General features: G+C 34.6%; 1 pseudogene; it reads left to right on the top strand.

The window, feature by feature from the left end:
- Window positions 1–1372: 1372 nt before the first annotated feature.
- On the top strand, window positions 1373–1495 carry LOC112826274 (U4 spliceosomal RNA; annotated as a pseudogene).
- The last annotated feature ends 5840 nt before the right edge of the window (window positions 1496–7335 follow it).

Raw genomic sequence — 7335 nt, 5'->3', positions numbered from 1 at the left:
AATAGAAAATTCGTAAAGGTTATTAACAATTCACAAAAGTGACTAAGAACATAAGAAACAATGGTAAGCTTATGAATAGTCACTGAAGTGAACATTAAACAACAGTAAGGTATAATTCAGCATACAGCAGATGTGGGGAATATGTAAAATCTGCCAACATCAAGCACTGGTGAGAAGTAGCTCAAGAAATATTGTTGGTGATGGTATAAATTGGTGTAACCACCTCTGAGAACATTTAAAAAAATCTGGTAAAAAGCGTATTTTCTACCTGAACAACTACATTTGTAAAATCCTTGCATACTTTCATTTGGAAGATTATTCTAATCTTTATTGTGGAAATTTTTGTACCTGAAAAATTGGAAGCAACTATAATATGGGAATAACTATATCCAGGCATATATATTTGCATGATTAAATATGGAGAAAAATTACAGAGAATGAACTCATGCTATACATGCACATGAAATGGATACATCTGAAACAATACTTTAAAAGAAAGAGCCAATTGCAGCATAATCTCACAGGTACAATATATGTCAACTTTAAAAACATACTATAATTGGCATACTCTGTTGGAGGCCCATACATATGTAATATAATTCTAAAATGCACGAATATGAAGAAAATACACTACCTTTTTGGTTGAGTTTGTTATTGGGAATGGCAATTGGTGAGAATAAATGTGATGTGGAGCATTACACAGGACTTCAACCGAATCTGTAATATTTTTGTTCTCAAAAAAGGAAGTTCCGACCATATATGACAAATATTAATGTTCAGTAAACCTGGATATAGGCACATGGGGCTCTTTTATACTATCTTCTTTTATGTATGGATCAAATATTTCTTTAAAAATTATATAAGAAATAAATCACCACCAACAAAATAAAGCATGGTGCAGCTGAATCAGAATCTAGACATTTTAACTCTCAGTCTTGAATCATAGGGAGTAAGAAATTCAGGAATCAAATACGTGCTCAGGTCCTGGAAGCCATAGCATGGAATAGAAAAATGGTAAAGGACATGTAATCAATCTACATGGGCACACATACATTCTTGGATACTAAATTTTTTTTAAAGATTTTATTTATTTATTTGACAGAGAGAGACACAGCGAGAGAAGGAACACAAGCAGGGGGAGGAGGAGAGGGAGAAGCAGGTTTCCCACGGAGCAGGGAGCCTGACACGGGGCTCGATCCCAGGACCCTGGGGTCACGACCCGAGCCAAAGGCAGACGCTTAACGACTGAGCCACTCAGGCGCCCCTTGGATACTAAATTTGAAAGGCTGAGCAAAAGAAAACTATTAAGTAAAATAGAAAATGCTGTTTTAGTTAGAAAAAGATTTTAGTTCTTTAAATTTACCACTCAAGAAGCTTTGCGCAGTGGCAGTATCGTAGCCAATGAGGTTTATCGGAGGTGCAATTATTGCTAATTAAATTTACCACTCAAGAATTAAGGAAATTAAAGCATTATAAGTTTTAGAATACAGGTTGTAAAATCATAGCAGAAACTTTTATAGATTTATATAATAAAACTTTTTTTCTAAATAATATCACATCACACCTCATTAAGTTCTTGAACTTAACTTGTGCTTTAGATTTACTGCTTCCTTTAATTTTGACATTTTAAATGAATGGAAATTAAAAATACAGTAGCCAGTTGACACGCACAGTATTTCTTTCCTGCTCCATACAAATGTGGTTTAATATGAGTTTCAATATAAAAGTCAAATGACATTATGCTAAATTTAAATCATATGCTTTTTGTTTGAAGACAAAACTTTCAATCTACTTAAATACAAGGCTAAAAATGCCAGTAATTCTGAAGATAAGACTAGTAGTTTAAATGGTGGTGAATCAAGAAGTCTAACAGACCACAAGTTAGAAGTGACGACTAGAGTCCATCGTCTCTCATGGGTATTCAAGGGGGCACATTCTGCATGGAGCACTGGGTGTTATGCACAAACAATGAATCATGGAACACTACATCAAAAACTAATGATGTAATATATGGTGATTAACATAACGATAAAAAAAAAGTGACGACTAGATGTCATTTTACTTAGCAGTTTCACTTTTAATACGGAAATGGACAAAATACTGTGTTTCCATATTTAACATTATAGGTGGAAAAGGATATACATTGAAAGGAAACTACCAGCAGTGTCCACAGTTGCCAGTATTACTTCATTGAAGAGACTTTTCAGAATTGAAACAAGTGTGACCAAATTGTGTTCCATAAGGAGTATGAAACGACTAACAACAAAAAGAGATCTTCGAATATTTATTAATTTTTCTCCCATATGTGTTGCAAACAATTTAAGAAGAGGACAGTGTCGAATAGCCATTAGAGTTCTGAGCCACTTTGGTGAATTTTTAAAATCTGGAATCTGCAAGCTAAGGCACAGGAGTGAAGTGGGATTAGTGCAAAGATAAGGAGAATGTGGGGAGATAGAAAAAAGGGGGATCACACATAGAAAACTCAATCCAGTTGCTACTCTGCCACCTCAGCTGTGTAATTTTCTGTATTGCCCATCTTCTCTAAACTTATTTAGTTGATAAATGCAGTAAAGTGCTTTTTTATCTTATCTCACAGGGTTTTCCAGATGGTTGCTATAATTGTTCAATGATAATTTATATGGAAATACCAACATATTTTGAAAGCCACATGGTGTTTTGCACAAATGGAAATTAATATAATTTTAATCTCATGTATTTCTGGAGACCTGTCAAATACACAAAAGTAAATAATATGCTTAGGAACAAAGCTATTGGGTTTGGTAGATTAATTGTACAACACAGTTAGGTGAGGGAGGAATTTGTTTTAAATCACATTAAGCAGATTTAATTAAGGGGCAAGGATCATCAGGGTGACTACATATATGTTGTTATCAGGATGCTGAAGATCTGAGAAACAAGAAAGTTTCCGGTTGCTAATCTTTTGGACTTGCACATTTGATAGTTGGCAGATACGGTTTGGTAAATTCTACTAAATAGGACTAGAAACAAATTTGATTTCAAACTCTTACTCAGGTATTACTGTTTCTATCGCCCGAGTGAAATTACTTGGCTCTTGAGTTCTATATTCTTAAATCTCTACAGTAGAGATGCTAATAAGAATGACAATAATACTCGTAGTATGAGAAGCTAACGAGTGCTGATTGTAGCAGGTCCTGTATTCAGTGCTTTCTGTATGGAATAATCATGTACAAGGTTGAGAAGAGTGAAGAATATTTTATATACAAAAGATTGCTTATACTCCAATACATATATATGCTAAATAAAAGGCAGTCACATTTTTTAAAATTAATTTGAGAAGCATAGAATAGTGGCTGTGACATTTGGCTTTGAAGTAAACAGAAAAGGATTTGAATTGACTCTGAAATAAAGTAGGTTATTTTAAAATAATTAACTTCTATAAGTCTCAGTTTTCTCAATTCCAAAAGATGAATAATAATAGCAGTAATAATAGGGGTAAGAATGTTACATGATTTTTATAGTATTGGTTTTTTATAATATTGTCATAAAGATGAAAATAAATATTTGTGCTTTATGTAAATGAGTGTCTTTTTCAGGTTCTAGACTTTGAAACACTTTGGAAAAAGTCAAAGAGCAGCATTGTACCAAATTCTGAGTTTGTATTAGCTATCATTTTGAAAGTTTTAAATAATATTTTTTGTAATGTGATAAATTACTTAAAATGGGCAGTTTCATTTAAATCAATAGTACTTTGTTTTCAATTCATTCTTAGACATTTAACATTAAAAGTAGATTTTTTTATTTGTCAATTTATTCTTTAGTGATTTATTTAACTCATGTAAATAGTCATTTAAAAATATTTTTTAAAGGGGTGCCTGGGTGGCTCAGTCGGTTAAGCAACTGCCTTCGGCTCAGGTCATGATCCTAGGGTCCTGGGATCGAGCCCCACATCGGGCTCCCTGCTCGGCAGGAGGCCTGCTTCCCCCTCTCGCTCTCCCACTGCTTGTGTTCCTGCTCTCACTGTGTGTGTGTCTCTCCCTCTGTCAATTAAATAAATAGAATCTTTAAAAAAAATTAAAAAAATAAAAATTTTTTTATGAATGATCAGGGAAAATTATTTGGAGAAAGTAAGATAATTTTCAACATAATATTAATTCTTTCCTATTCCAACTAAGATACTATTTTCAACAAATGCTATAAAAATTAAAAATAGAACACATGATATGTATCAAGGTGTACTTGTGCGGTTTAGTCATTTGAATATCTCAGCAGCCCAGAATCAAGTGCAATTAAGAGATAAGCTCAACTAGACTTCTGGTTGCAGGTTTTACAATTGGAAAGTCACCTGGAGTGCTCTGAGTATTGAACAATGGTTGTTGGTCCATGTACATAGGTGCATGGCACAGAAGAGGCAGATTGACTCATTTGGCTAAAAGGAAAAATCTAGTGGAGTAAAATCATGTTTACTTCATTTTCTAAATTAAAAAATAGATTTAGATCATTTGAATGCATACAAGGTGTAGAATACTCTGCTACATGCTATTAAGAAAAAAAAAGTTTTGAGAGGTAAATCAAATATAGACCTGGTGCTTACCCTTGAGAATTTTCCTTTAGAGATAGATAACATTTGTGCAGACACCAAAAATAAAATATTTAAAAGATGAGGACATGTAGGCAGTCAGGCAATCCTGGAAATAATTTTAAAGACGTTTCCTCTGGCCCAAAATGTGCACCAGAGTTTAGTGATATGTCACTATTGATGTAGTAAGCTATTAGTCAAAGTGAATTGACTGAAGCATGGATCATCAGAAAGACAATTTCCAGGGAAGAAAATGCACATCCAAGCATTATCCTTTCTTACTTTTTTTTTGGGGGGGGGGTGTCAGTTATAAAATGTTTCCAAAGCTTTCTTTCTATGTTTCTCTCAGTCTCTATGCCTGAAATTTATTTCCTGCTTTGTATGCTGATTGACTCCCTGGATTTATGAAGCCAGGGGACTTCCTGCCAATGTGCCATTCATTCATAAAACAAGTATTTGTTACTTCTTCCTATTTGTGAGTTTCTAAGCCAGAAATTTAAAGTTAAATAAGATACAGCCCTTGCCCTATCAAACTCAGATTCCTACTATTTTTACTGAAGAGTAGAGTAGTAAGGCAGTAGATTTGCGAGAAAAGAGTCAGAGAAATTTTAACATAAAAGAGTTCTTTTTGTTTTCTTTGAGTTGAGTAGTGCTCCTTAGTAAGAGAATTCTAGAGAAAACTATTTTTCTAAAAGTGTCCAAGCTTAAAATTCATTATCTCTGAAGTACTTGTGAAACCGAAAGTAATTTAAGATGGAACATAGGAGTTTTGAAGAGAGGCAGGAAATAAAGGCTGCTCAGAGCATATATTAGTTTGTTATTGCTGCTGTAAAATATTATCACAATGAAACAACATAGATTTACTATCTTAGAATTCTGTAGTTCAGAAGTCTGATACTGAAGCTCACTTCAAGGTTTCTGCAGGGCTACTTTTCTTTGTGGGGGTCCTAGGGATGAATCCATTCCCTTACTCACTTGAATTTTTGACATGTAGCAGTTTCTTGTAGCTGTAGGGCTGTGATCCTTGTTTCCTGGGTGGCTATCAGCTCTAGAGTTTGGCCACATCCCCTTGGCTCAAGACCTCCTTTCTCCAGCTTCAAAGCTGCCAATGGTGGGCTAAGTCCTCATCATACTTAGAGTCTCTTCTGTCCCTTTTTCCACAGTTGGTGGCTCTGATAGTCGCTTCTGCTTTCTTTTCCACTTTTACAAGTCCATTCAATTTCATTGATTCCACCTGGATAATCCAGGATAATTTTTTAGCAAAAGGTCAGCTGATTGGTAACTTTATAATACCTTTTTGAGATGTAAAGTAACATATTTACAGGTTCCTGGGATTATATCTTGGACATCTTTAGGGGTCCATTACTCTGTCTTCCATGAGACACATGTGTCACCTTTGTTTAAAGAAAATAAGGGGGGGGGGCGCCTGGGTGGCTCAGTCGTTAAGCATCTGCCTTCGGCTCAGGTCATGATCCCAGGGTCCTTCCCTGCTCCGCGGGAAGCCTGCCTCTCCCTCTCCCACTCCCACTGCTTGTGTTCCTGCTCTCACTGTGTCTCTCTCTGTCAAATAAATAAATAAAATCTTTAAAAAAAAAAAAGAAAAAAAGAGAGAGTTTTGTCATTTCAGATTCTTTAGTGTACATCTGTTTATTCATCTTTCCTAATTTCTCTTTGCCCAATTCTAGCATATTATATTTTTTTCTAAATGTTCCTCAATTTTGTTTATGTTATGGAACTAATTAGCATGTAGATATGCATTTTATTCTATAACTATTACTTTAAATCTTTATTATGGTAGTATATACTTAACAATTTCATTTATATATTCCCCCCTTTTTTTTCTTGGTCAGCATCACTGGAAGTTTGCCCACTTCAGCTATCTTTTCCAGAAACTTGCTTTTAGTTTTATAAGCCTTAATTATATATTCTTTTTTCCTATATTGTTACTTTTTATATTTATTTTTTTTTCAGTTTTATTTTTCCAACTTCTTGAAGTGGTTGCTTGCTCATTATTTTTATTTCTCTAATTTGTCTTTTCTTTTTTTTTAGTTTAACTGTATTTATTTATTTTTTTCCTTTAAATTTTTTTATTGTTATGTTAATCACCATACATTACATCATTAGTTTTTGATGTAGTGTTCCATGAGTCATTGTTTGTGCATAACACCCAGTGCTCCATGCAGAACGTGCCCTCTTTAATACCCATCACCAGGCTAACCCATCCCCCCAGCCCCCTCCCCTCTAGAACCCTCAGTTTGTTTTTCAGAGTCCATTGTCTCTTATGGTTTGTATCCCTCTCCGATTTACTCCCCTTCATTCTTCCCCTCCTGCTATCTTCTTCTTTTGTTTTTTTTCTTAACATATATTGCATTATTTGTTTCAGAGGTACAGACCTGTGATTCAACAGTCTTGCACAATTCACAGCGCTCACCATAGCACATACCCTCCCCAATGTCTATCACCCAGCCACCCCATCCCTCCCACCCCCCACCACTCCAGCAACCCTCAGTTTGTTTCCTGAGATTAAGAATTCCTCATATCAGTGAGATCATATGATACATGTCTTTCTCTGATTGACTTATTTCACTCACATAACACCCTCCAATTCCATCCACGTCATTGCAAATGTCTTTTCATAAATGTATTCTAAACTACAAATTTCTCTTTATGTGCTTTTTTCAGTACCCCACAAAATTTAGTATCTAATGTTTTCATTGGTATTTAGCTCTAAGTATTTTTAATTTTTTAGGTAATTCCTTCTTCTAGACAGAGTTAGT

This window comes from Callorhinus ursinus, unplaced genomic scaffold, assembly GCF_003265705.2.
Source record: "Callorhinus ursinus isolate GAN/ISIS: 27379988/994484 unplaced genomic scaffold, GSC_fseal_2.0 scaffold4, whole genome shotgun sequence".
Classification (NCBI taxonomy): domain Eukaryota; kingdom Metazoa; phylum Chordata; class Mammalia; order Carnivora; family Otariidae; genus Callorhinus; species Callorhinus ursinus.
Note: the sequence above shows the minus strand (reverse complement) of the source record. Positions and strands in the feature narration are given on the sequence as shown.